The sequence below is a fragment of the Protopterus annectens genome, chromosome 3.part0 (genome assembly GCF_019279795.1).
Source record: "Protopterus annectens isolate FY-2018-M chromosome 3.part0, PAN1.0, whole genome shotgun sequence".
NCBI lineage: Eukaryota > Metazoa > Chordata > Ceratodontiformes > Protopteridae > Protopterus > Protopterus annectens.
Window position 1 is genome coordinate 143,026,627 of NC_056731.1, and position 14,027 is coordinate 143,040,653.

General features: G+C 36.7%; 1 protein-coding gene across 2 annotated transcripts in view; it reads left to right on the forward strand.

Moving 5' to 3' along the window:
* PLXDC2 (plexin domain containing 2) overlaps window positions 1-14,027 on the forward strand; it is a 3,345,655-nt gene that overhangs the window by 2,039,494 nt on the left and 1,292,134 nt on the right. The window lies entirely within an intron of this gene.

Consider the following 14,027-nt stretch of genomic DNA (forward strand, 5'->3'; position numbering starts at 1 on the left):
CCTGATTTTTATATACTTCTGGTTTGATTTCCATTCCCACTTGACACCAATAACTCACTAAGCCAAGCAGGAAGTCATCTTAGGCTTGTTCTTCTCACATTTTAAAACGTTCACTACATTTCGGTCTTATGATGTCAGCAGAGATATGTATGAAGTCCTACTATTGTTGATCTATACAAGTAATCAATTTTTAAGAGGCTTATACCTCCCACAGAACATGAAATATATAGACTTGGTATACACTGATTTTTATAAATCATTTGATAAGCATAAAGCATCCTTCTTATTTTTCCTGTCCAACTTATTCCACTACCTTTTGGGGCCCAGTCAGTCACTCCAAAACTGTAAGTTAGGACAGGAAGAGCAAATTGGTTTATAGCTTGGACTTTGTTCCTAGATGTCAGTACTGTTTTCAATTTTAATTTTAGTCTTGTAAAATATTCCTAAGTGTTATTTGCATTTGTTCATGTTTTATTGTTGATCCTTCATCATTTCCCAAATACGTATACACATTCTCTTGCTGAAGTTCTTTTATATGACATTCCTGTCTCAGGTTGCTGTGCTACAGCTTCCCTGCTTTAAAGATTACTTTTACACATTTATCAAGACTAAATGACATTCTTATATCATCTGAAAAAGTTTTGACCACTTGCAGTTGTGCTTTTAGTTCCTCATTTGATGAACTATATAGTTGTAAAACATCCACAAAAAGATGAGAAGTCTTTACACTTTGTTGTTTTCTGGGAGCCAAATTGTAGCCTTGACCTAATCTGTCAAGTAGATAGCTTAATAGGCTAAGGTCAAGACAAAAGAGCAGCGGTGACAAGAGTCACCATAGAATATCCCACTTTGAATTGTTATTCCTGGAATAATAATATGTCCTTTATCATGGCTTAATTGCAAAGTAGTTTGCCACTGTTTTGTGGTCACTGTAATATAATCGATCTGTGCAGGGTGTATTTTATACATTTTAAGCACTCTTTTATCCATGAATGTGGAATACCGTCAAATGCTTTTTTGTAGTCTATCCATGCCATACATAGATACTTCCCCTTTTACTATTCTCCATTATGACTTTATTTAACAACAAATGATACTTCGTTACATATGACTTTATGTTGTTACCCTTTGGTTTCATTGCCATAATTGAGTTTTCTTTTAAATGACTATAAACTCTGTTTGGTTCAACTCCAGTGTATAGTTTATATGTTGTCAGAAGGCGAGCTATTGGTCTGTAGTTTTTCAGAGAGCTTGCAGGTTAGCTCTTAAGTAGGAGTATTGGTTTTCCTGTTGTTAACCAGGATGGTGTCTGTTCTGGGTGTGCATATGAAGTTTTTACTAATGGCTAAATGTTTATGTAAAGATGTTAATACTTTTAGCCAGAAATTAGGTACTGCATCTGGGCCTTGGGTTTTCCAGTTAGGATCTTCATAGGATCATAGGAGGTCACTTGGCTATTGGCCCTGAGGGCCTTATAAGCCTAGCCAAGAGTTTAGCTCATGTTTGGACAAGCCAGCACCCAAAGCCCCTGTCTAGCAGGGACACAGGTGGAATCCCAGGGGTGTATTTTCTGTTTCCCATCCAGTTATCCAGGTTGCTGTTAAAAAGGGATAATTAGGCGCTCTGCTTGATGTGAAGAGGGAGTCTGTTCCACAGATGGGGGAGTCTCAGGGACACAAATCTGTCCCACCAACAGGTCCTATTTATATCACAGATCAGGTTGAGGTCACAAGTACGGGTTGCTCGAGTGGAGCTTCACTTGTGGATATGCAGGAGTCCCATCAAGGCGGGGTCTGAGATTGCTTTGTATGCCAGACAGAGGTCACCTCTGAGGAGTCTGTAGGAAACTGAGTAGAGGGACAGGGCTTTTAGCCTATCTGTGTAGGGTAGATGTTTGAGGCCCTGGATTCTCCTGGTGAGGAACCTCTGTGATCTCTCCAGCTGCTGCATGTGCTTTGTGAGGTACATGTCGAAGGGGGCATTGTACTCAATAATTGCCTTATAAGGGAAGAATACAGGGATGGTATGACCTCTTTGTCTCTGGATGAGATACCCTTACTTATGAGGTGGGCCATGTAAAAAGCCTTCTGTTCAATGGAAGCAACATGGTGGTCAAACGTCAGGTTGCTATCAACCTGGATGCCCAAATCCCTCACTACTGATTGTGTACTTAGGATGTTGTTATTAATGTTGTAATTTGTGGGGACATCACTCTCCCCAAAGGGGATGATGATGTATTTTTTTAGCATTTAACTTGAGGTCATGTTTCTGGCACCAGTCATTTGTTTGGGTGAGACCCTCTTGGAGGAAGTCCATATCACTTGGGGAATTGATGACTGCACCTAGCTTGGAGTCATCTGCAGACTTGGCTAGCCATAACTCACTGGTTTGTTCTGCACCTCAGAGAAGGATATCCAGAATAATAGAGGCCCCATGACCGATCCCTGGGGTATGCCACTCATTACGGGTCTACTGCTTGAGGTGGCTTCCCTTATTTTGATTAGGTGGGTTCTGTCAGTGATCCAGTTTGCTACCCATCTGGTAGCATATGGATTGATGTCTAGTTGAGAGAGTTTATCTATTATGCCTGAGTGGGGAATAGTGTTGAAGGCTTTGGCCAGGTCAAGATAGGCAGTGTGCACCATCTTCCCCTCATCTATGTCTTTGGTGACTGTTGACCAGATTTATCAGGCATGACCTCCTCTTGACAAAACAAAACTGTGTGGGGTCGAGTGCTTGGAGGTTGCCAATGTCCCTGTTAATGAGGTCCATGGTAATCTGTTGAATGGCCTTGCAGATCCCATTGGTCCCATGGAGGCTGTATTTTTTGCCTTTGAGAGGGCAGTGATGACCTGTTCCCTAGAGAGAAGGGGTGGGGGCAGGTACTGGGGATGCCTTGATTTACTGATGGGGGGGACAGAGGGGAGGAATGTACACTGCATCTGTCAGCCAGTAGATTGGCTATATCTACAGCATTTGTGTATGTGGTGTCCTTGACCACCAGTTCTGAACAGATCTGTATGCTTCTTTTGAGATTGCGGACATATGTGAAGAAGGCCTTATGATTGCCTTTAGCAGATGTGGCCAGTAGTGCTCTTATATGCTTGTTCAGGCTAAGTTGAGATTGCTTCCAATTTGGCACCTGCTCCTTCTTGGTCCTGGACAGCAATTTTTTCCTTTTGTTATATAGTGTATTTATTGCAGATGTCCACCAGACAGGTTTACACTGCCTTGCAGAGAATGATTTTCTCCTGTCAGGTATTCCTGATTCCATGCATCTATATAAATGCTCATGTAGTACTTTGGTGTATATTTGGACATTGATACCAGTTCCTACAGTGGGGGAGAGGGCTGTGAAACTTTTTATACCATCCCTCAGGAGGTTGTAATCAGCAATGGAGAAGTTTTTTTGTTTGACTCTAGCTTGAGGGGGGGTCAGGGGAGATGGTGACTTTGAAAGTGACCACTTTATGGTCGGATCTTACCAGGGAGGATGATACCATAGGGGTGCTATCAGTGTTTACTCTTGTTGGTTAATACCAAGTCCAAGATATTATCACCTCTTGCAGGGGTATTGACTAGCTGTTCCAAGGCATTTGCATTGATAGAAATCAAGGAATCTATGGGCATTTGTGTGCTGGCATGAGTAGTTTTTCAAATCTATGGTTGGGTAATTAAAGTCACCCAGGATCAGCATAAAGGGTTGAATCTTCATTGATTTGAAGAGGTCGAGATAGGTGGAGTGGGCATCTTGAGTCAAATTTAGAGGCCTATAGCTAGCTATAATTTGAATATGGGTCTTGTCAATGGTTAACTGCACCTGGAGTTTCTCCTGTGTGTCATACTGTTTGACTAGCCTGGAGGTGTGTGTGTCTTTAATATATATTGATACTACATGTCCTTTGGCTTTGCTTTCCACATTTTGGGGTCTGAACATATGATAGAATGAGTAACCAGGTAAGGGTGGGGTGCTCTCTGCAGCTTTGAACCAGGTTTGTGTGACTGCACAAATGTCAGCATCTTCCAGGGTTAAGAATGTTTGCAATGAGTGCAGTTTAATGTTTAGACTCCTAGCGTTTAGCAGCATGACCTTTAATTTGTATTTTGTTTAAATTGTTATGTTGCTAGTGTCGACCTCATGACTTTTCCTTAAAAAGGCACTATGGTGGAGGCAAGGACCTTTGACAGAAGCCTGAAGTCCAAGTGAGACAGATGCAGGCCATCTCTAGCAAAGCAATGTGGTCTGTTGATCATATCTTCTCAGGCTGTCATTTACTGGATTCCCCCTGGAATGACACCTGAAACTAAGCCTATTTGTTAAAGTTAATCATTTTCTGTTTGTATTGAGGCATCATTCTGGGTGACAGTAGAACGCTGCTTAAGGCTAGGGACATACCTACTGAGACACATATTCAGTGAGCTTAGTCATGTCTCTCTTCATATAGTCCAGGGAGGTACATCCCAAGTTGTTCATGCTAATATGGACTATGACAGAGTCATAACAGTACCTGTTGTTGAGAAACTTGAGTGCGTGTGTGATATGACAAATTCTGGCACCTGACAAATGACTAACCGTGACTTTCTCCTTATCCAGCCAGGTGAGAGGCACATCTCTGTGTCTCACAGTGGAGTCTCCTATGACTAATATATTAGGTTTACGGTTAGGCCTTAGTGGCTGCGAGACTGGGTGCATGACAGTAACAAAAGTGATTTAATAGGCCCTGTAAGGCTGACAATTTCAGTACAATAGTGCAGATTAGTTTATAGCAGTAAAATACAGTAAAACTGGTAGGCAGCAGACAATAAAAAAGTACTATAAAAACAATAACTAGTAAAATAAGCTTAAAAAAAGGATACTTATTGTTATATATCACAGATCAGAATTTTGGTCAGTGCCCCTCCTCTTAAATCACTTTTGTTGCTGTCACACTGTTTGTAAAGCTTTTTTAGTTAGTTTCACTGTGTGAAAGGTATTAACTGGAAATGTTCTCCATTTGTTAAGCATATGTTTGTTTGTTCTGATTTCCTGCCAAGGAATGTATCATATAACTTATTTGTTTGCAGTTAAAAGCATTCTCTAGAGTTTTCTCGCTCCTTTATCTGCTTAAAACTTTCATTTAGTGCCTCACTGCTGTTTTTCTGCTGTGATAAACATTTCTGTAGTGTTTTCTGTGTAAAATAGTGTAGCTAGTAGCTGTAGCATAACCCAGTTCAGGTTTGCTATTTCTGAGCCTGTTTGTTTGTTTGCAGTGGCTGTTTGTTGTGAGCACATTCAGTTTCTATGGCCGTTAATTCATACCATTTCCTATCCTGTACATGTGAACTTATTCTTTCTCTTATTTCTATATCCATCCAGCATCTTTGTTATGTTCCACAGGATCTTCATAGATATCTCCCAAAATGTATCTATTTATTCTTTTTTATTTCTTTTTTGATGGTTTTTCATTTCCTTTTGCCTTGTTTCCAATATTCTGTAAAACTTTTTTGGGTCATCAATAAATTGCTTATTTTATACGTTTCCTTTATTTTTATATTTACTTGCATATCTTCTAAGTTTTTTCTGCCTGTGCTGATACTGTTAGTTTATTATTTGTGGTAGTGCACAATAGATCCTGATCTGTTCTGATACTGTGCAGTGCTTTTACCACTATCATTCTCTTCAGTTTCATCCTGTGTCATCAGTTACTCTTTCATATGGGAACTCTCTGTCCTAGCACCCCACAACCTTGACTACGTCAGAGTTGCCGCACTTTCCTGTTCCGTCCCTTGCTGTGCAAACTACAACTGAACTTTTGTACTAGTTTCCTATGTAAGGTACCAAAGTATCTTCTCATGGCAACTGCTCAGATGTTTCCTGCTTCACTGGTTTCTCCATAATTTGGGCTCCATTGCTGTATCCTGCTGTGGTGTTATCAGAGTTAGATTTTGTACACTAAATCCTTCACTTCACAGATAATCCATAGCCTCAGTTTCTATTTCTTTAACTTCTCCATTACCAATCCTCTTTTCTACTTTTCCTCTTTGTTTTCTTATTTTTTTCTATTGTAAAATTGTTCTTATCTGGATTATTTATCTTCAAATGTCTTAGCTACTGCTGTTGTTATATTGATTAGTTGTGCTTTCTCTTTTGTATTAATACTGCACCATATTAAGTCTCTTTTTCTTTCCCATGCCCATGTTTCTTCTTCAGATGTTTCCTGCTCCTCCTGTTTTTCCTTACTCTTGGGACTTGTTGTTCCATCATGCTGTGATATAGCCTGTGTTAGACTTTCTACATTTTTTTTAACTTTTGCTTTACTAATCTCATGTTCTACATTCCCTCTTTGTGACCTTATTTTTTATATTGTGAAAGCTGTGTGTGTATCAAGTTATCTTATTTTACTTACAAACAAACAAACAAGCTAAAATCATTAAAATACAGCATTTGAATTTAGATTTTTACTGTGTCTGTTTCTCTCTCTCTTTATGTGTATGCAAGTATGTAAAAAATATATACATATAGATAGATAGATAGATAGATAGATAGATAGATAGATAGATAGATAGATAGATAGATATAGATATATATGGATCTACTACCATTAGTCAGTCCAGGAAATGTCAACATGTTTTATGTGGACATACTATAGCACATTCTCTTAGGCTAATCTTTGGAACATACAAGTAAAACAAAAGTGTTTTCATGGGAGGGCAAGCCCTCTTACACCCCCACCATGTAGAAGGCAGAGAGCCCCACAGGCCCTGCTAACTATATATACTAACTGAGAGATCACACAATCCCTGAGGAAAGGGCATATGAAATGAAAAAGTAAATGAAAAACAACCTGATAGCGGTGATAAATCCAGAAATAAATAACTGAATAAAATCAAAAAATAATAAAATAGTACTTGAACCACGAAAGGTGATAGAAATACTTTAATGAATAAACACAAGCAGTACAAATGTAGTTATACTTTCACCTAATTGGCTTTTTCAGGTGAATGTAAAAAACCTTAAAATATTGTCTTATATAGTAAAATAACATGAAATCACTTGGAAAACAGCTTACATAGACAATAGAATCACATGATAAATTAAAGCTTGTAAGAAAACATTAAAACTAAAAAAGACATATAATTAAAAGATATTTAAAATTGCCAATTATTTTTATTATAACGCACTATACTTGCATCTGCAACTTTTTCAAATATGTTTTTATACTAATCATTCCATTAAGGCCTGGTGTTATATGTGCTCTAAAGAGTAAAATCCATTTTAATTCCTCTTGTTTTATTAAATGTCTCAAATCACCCCCTATTAATGGTTTAAAAACAATTGCTAAATCATAAACTTAAAAATATGTGCACTATTTATTTCAGTTATGTGTTTACATAGTGTGTTGGTCAATACTTGTCTTCTGATATCGGATAAGTGATTACCTATTCTCTCTTTTAACTTTTGGTTTGATTTGCCTATGTAATAAGCTGCTTAGCTAAATATATACTATTTCTGGTGTTACAGTTACCAAATGCCTTTAATAAAAAAAAAAAAAATCTTCTCTTGTAACAAGAGGTGTGGTTCTTTCATCAGTATATATATATATATATATATATATATATATATATATATATATATATATATATATATATATTTATATATAAAATCACAAAAATAAAGCTATTGCACCTATATATCTCATGTCTCTTACTAGTGAAAAAGTTCCCAATAATGGGTTGTTCTTTATAACACTATTTATTATTTTTTTATTACTATTTTTTGTAATTAAAGATTGGTATTTCACCTATAACATGTTCTAATTATGGTACATCTCTAAGTATAGACCAATATTTCTGCATAATTTGCTTAATTGAGAAAATGTCAAATTGCACATAAGTTTCTGTGTCTTATTTAATTCAGAATTGCTAAGTTCTGAAGTTGATGTATTAAGTATAGGTTTTAAATCAGTGGTTCCCAATGTGAGTACATTGCTTTTAACAGCCTCGACATCTTGGCTTCTGTACACGCTATGTTTGAAATCCTGTTCATTGTTATTCAGTTGGGTAATCCTTTTTGTATCATTCATGTTTAAACGTGCTATTCTCTGCATCTGACTTTTAACTATGTTATTGTATATAAAAGAAGGGTGCATACTTGACCTGTGAAGAAAGGTATTACACTTGATATGTTTCTTATATAATGTTTCTATAATAACACCCACATCTTTAATCAACTTGATGTCAAGAAAATTAATCTCATAAGTGGATATCTCTGTCTTAAACTTCAAACATTGTATTGTATTAGAGATGTATGTAAGAAACAAATTAAATTCAGCCAGAGTACCATGCCAGATCAAAAATACATCATCCATAAAACATTTACAAAAACAGTGTTATGTTTAACTGGACAGCCTGACAGAATACATTTCCTTTCCCAGTAAAACATTGTAACATTAGTATATGCATTTGCTACTGGTGTGCCCTTTGCAGCACCAGTATTTTGTTTAAAAAATTGTTTCTGAAACATGAATGCATTACTGGAAATCACAAGATCAAGTAATGCACATAAGCAATTCATATTTTCTACAGATTATTCATAATATTCAGCAAGATATTCTCTTATATACTGGATACCTTTATTGTTGGGAATAACAGTGAAGAGTGACTCTACATCCAGAGTAATGAGATAACTTCCTTTTAAATCTTTATCCAAAGACCAATTTTCCAATTGACATAAAAAATCGGCAGAATCTTTAACAATGGTAAATGCTTCCTTAATATGTGTTCTAAACAGGCCATCTAAATATTTTGAAATTGGCTCAGTCACCCATCCTCTGGCTGAAACAATCAGTTTTAGAGGTGGATCTATGAGTGACGTGTATTTTATGAAGGCCATAAATTATGGAACTTTTAGGAGATGCAGTAGAGAGGTATTGACACAATTCTTGAATAATTGTTTTGGAAGCATTCATTTATAATAACTCTTGTTAAGTGTGAAGTGTGATATCATATACTTCTTTCATTGCTATTTGGGTGTATTCAATGTTATGTTCACCACAGAGTGCATGGAATTTTTATAGTCTTGTGTATCCATGACCACAGTCCACCAACCTTTGTCAACCCCATTTATAACTTAACTATGCTTTCATTATTTATTACTGCTTGTAAAGCTTATTGTTGTTTGTAATTGTTTGTAATTCAAGTTGTAAAAATTGTTGTGCGCTATCTTGTTATTATTCTTGAACAACTGATATATTTCTCTTTCAACTGATATTTCAAAGGCTAAAAGCATGTGGTCTTGTGGGGGAACAAATGTACTCTTTCTCTTAGGAATGTTACTTTGTAATGAAGGCTAATTCCCAAACAATACTTTTAAATTAAGATTCCTGGTAAAATATCTAAGTTCTGTGAGTGTTTGCGAAATGTCAGTATGCGCTGTGGAATATACGAAAGCCCTTTGGACAAGACGCTTAACTCATCATCACTTAACAAATGGCTAGAAAGATTAATTACTGTTTTGGCATTCAATTCCATGTCTGGCTTCTCATCATTGGATTTTGATCCGCTGCCCTATGGACAGTTGATCTTGCACAGTTGTCAGCCAACACAGGACGACAAACACAAGTCCAGACCAACCAGAAATTCTGACTGAATTCCACACACACACACACACACACACACACACACACACACACACACACACACACACACACACACACACACACACACACACACACACACACACACACACACACACAGTACATTGGTTTAATAATGGAAATAATGTGGAATTTGCTTAAGTTGTTGCTCTATTAAAAATGCAATGACATCAGAACAGTGCAACACATGTTACTCAGACCTGGAAAACATTTTCTGTAAGTCTATATGAGATTGAACTACTAGGAGAAGAGTTCCTCAGACTTTTTTCTTTCATATAAAGAGTTATGAACCGGAAGGTTCTACAGCAACTATTGTCTTTCTCTCTAAATGATGCATTTGGTAGATATAGTGGATTGTTATCAGTCTCTGATCTTAAGCCGGCCTATTTTTTTGTTGGAGACATACTGTAAATCCAAGAAATTCACCTCCTGTGTGACACTCAAGGGGAATCTAGGAATACATGTTAAGAGCACATAATAACAGGTTATTATTGGTAACCTAATCATAATTATTTGTAATGCATGGAGCTTCTGCTTCATGTCCTACCAATTACAGAAATGAAGTGTAGGAGCATAAAGCCAATAACACACTTAACTTTGTCAAACACACAGCAGACCATCACTTAGATTCTTTACTTAAAACTTCTGAACAAATCCAAAAATAATGGTGGGGGGGGGGGGCAAGGGATCAAATTAAGAGACATTTTTTTTTTAATATCACTCTTGTTCACTTAGAAAAGTTAAAAAGCATCAGTTTTTCATCTACATGAATTTTTTGAACAATAGGAAGTATGAAACTGTTGTCTGGCAATATTGACCAACTGTAATCCTCGTTGATATACCAGATAACTAGAGTAAAGGAAGCACCCTGACACTGTGATCTGTTACAAGTTACCATGATGTCAGTGCAAGGGGTAACAGGAAAGCCTTGTTCAAGCACTTGTATAACAGAAGTAAAGGTTGGAGTACTGGCTTCAGATGTCTGATGCTCTTCTTTTGTATCACTAAATGAGATAAGGATCTATGTCATCTGAATCAATAACAAATTGTTCCATGAGGATGAAATAATGTGTAGAAAAGAGTAACTGTCTGTTTATCATATGTACACACAGATATGGGTCTATGTCTAAATTTCAAAGTTTCAAGACTTCAAATTTCTTATGGTCGAGACCATAAGATCGAAGTTTTGAAACTTCGAACCTTTTAATTGGAGATCACCATGCAGAGTGGAATGGCATATTTACTGTTTTCCTCAATTCAGTGCCATCTCAGAGTTAGTATATTTAATTAGGAGGGGGTGGGGGAGGTGCAGGGGGGCTTGACCTCCCCTGCAAAAATGTAAAAAAAAAAAAATTTTTGTTTTTATTTTTTTTATTTAGATTTTTGAAGTTTCAAAAGTTTGATCTTATCATCTCATCCATAAGATAGTCAAAGTTTTGAAAGTTTGAAATTTTGAAGTAGAACCACACACACACACACACATAGATATATATATATATTTATGTACACACACACACACACACACACATATTTATGTATACATATATATATATATATATATATATATATATATATATATATATATATATATATATATTTTTTTTTTTTTTTAGCTGCGGTGATGGTGCTACGGTAGCGCTGTTGCCTCACAGTAAGATGTCCTGTTCGATTTTCAGCTAGAGCATCTTCTGTGTGGAGACATGGGTGAATGGGCATACCTTCGTTGAAGGTTGTGCATCAGGGCTGGCAACTCGGCATGTAAAAATCTACTGCCAATCATTAGCGGACCGGAGTTCCGCTGTGGCGACCCCTAACCAAGAAAAGCCAAAAGACACAACAACATATATATGTATATATATATATATATATATATATATATATATATATATATATATATATATATATATATATGCAGTATATGGATAGATAGATATTTTTTAGCTGACTTAAGTTTGCAGATGACAGCAACCTAGGAGCTTTTATTTAATCCTCAAATAACTTAGCCATCCTGCTGGAAGGTTTGTCTCAAATAAATAACTGGTGTCAAAATCAGGATATCAAACTAAATGCCAGAAATTGCATTATTGTACCTTTGTGAAGTCTTCTACCCCCAGGGAACTACCACATTGACAATACAACCCTAACAGTTGACCCAGTTTTTTTTGGATTTGGTAACTTATGTGGACAGTGACCTAACTTTTGACCAACATGTGTCTGTTGTTGTAAGAAAGTCCTTCAGTACTGTACATGTTAATAAACAAAGGGACTGTGTCTAGATTTAGGGAGGTCATCATCCCCCTTTACTCTACCCTCATTAGGCCAGTCATTGAATATAATGCCCCTTTGAAATGTATCTGTTTGTACACATACAATAACTGGAAAGTCCACATATATACCTTACTAAAAGGATACAAGGCCTAAACAACATGTTCTACATGAACCAACTCATAGCCTTGTCACTGTACTCAGTATCCTACAGACTGCTAAGAGATGGCCTGTGTCTGCCATACAAGGCATCCAACCTGTTACTGATGGATTTACTGCACATCAGCAAGTCAAATGGCATCAGCCATACACAGTCTATGGATTTAAATCTCTTCTGCAACATGAACAGAATGGTTTGGAGAAAGAGATTTTTGCAGAGGATACCACTGCTATGGAACAGACGTCCCATCCACATAAACCAAAGTTCATTGCTTTCCATTTTCAAGTGTACGTTAGATCTATGGGAAACAGAAAACTTACCCCATGACTGCCCTCTGTACTACTAATGGAGAGATGCAGCTACTGAATGCTTTATCTCACACATAGGTTCCCTCAAATTATCTATGATACGATGCCATTTATTCTCTTTATGGGTAATATGTAATTACTGACTATTGGATGGGTAAGGCCAGTCTATAACCAAATGTTAAAAAAAAGGCTAGGCTTAAAATGTTCCACAAGGGCAGCTAGCCTAGTACTTACCTATGTACCTATGTGCCTATAATAAAAGAAGAGAATCTATAAATTGGGTAGAGGATAGTGTAAGGAATAATGCAATACCTTAACTGTGTGTAAGGTAAGCTAACATTTTGAGTAGTAATCAAGACCACAGCACCTAGACATTGCCTACATTCCTGTATCTAGTGTTTTTATTTGATTTGTTAGATATTAGGTTGTATGTTTATAGTGTCTGCACCTGTGTATATTTTAAATGGGTAAAATACTTTGTCAGTAAACTCTTTAACCACCGGTATAATTTTAATGTATAGCATTATAGGAATTTCTACAACTTATGGGCTTGATTCAGAGTTTACCTAGGAGGAACACTGCAAAAGATAAAATGATGATCTGCCTACATGACAGCGAAGCTACTTAAACCAGGAGCATCATAAGGTTTAATTCTGGACCCTCTAATCATTCTTTTAATCTTTGATTGTTATGCAGTCCTATACTGTTATACTTAAGTGGGTTCCATATTCAGATGGCACCATCTTTTTGTCTTGTTTACAAGGTGAGTGAAGTAAGCAGCCATATACAGAAAGATGTCAACAAGAATTATTTATAGTAAATGTGCCCTTTGAAAAAGCTGCAAACATTTACTGCTGACCTCTTTGCAGTTCTTTTGATCTGGTCGCAGAATGGAAACTTCATCAATGATGCCTACTGTGATACATCTGGAATTCATTACCCTAATCAGGAATTAGTACTTCAAGATTAAAATCAAATGGAAGTCAGAATAATATTGAAGTATCTAGGATGTTTCTTGGGTTAGATAATTTCATCTTGGATGAAGTAAGATACGATACAGCCTCTTCTTTTATGAAATCTTCCGTCCTGGTGTATCTCACTTTGTCTTCAAAACAATGTATAACCTTCCAACTCAGACAAAAAAGGTGAGCAGTTCTGATACCTGCTTTTATCCTTTTCAGGGCAGGGACAACTGTGATTTCAAACAACAGACATAAGAGAAAGAACCAGTCCTGCCTGAATATGATTATGGGATGCCCGTCCACTGCATGTCACAAGCACATGCTTATATACATGCATGCACACACACGCACACACATGCGCCCCTAAAGCAACTTTAAGAGGACTGTCAATTCACCTGTTGGTAAAGCTGTAAAAGGGGAAGGAAACTAGAGGAACAAGAAAAACCATGGAGGCAGGGAATAATGCAGACTGTTCAGAAGACACCTTAGTTTTTTATGATGTCGTTTCTTTCACACTGCACTTTTTAAATATATTATTTGCCCATTCTTCTTTGCTTTGAAAATGTCGTATTCTTTCATTCAGTAGGTAAGCTAGTGAATGTGCTAAAGCAGAGCCTGATTTCAGTCACTGTCCAATAGAAAAGAGAAAACAAGATTAACATAGTAGATGATACAAGAGAATGGTATAACAGAAATG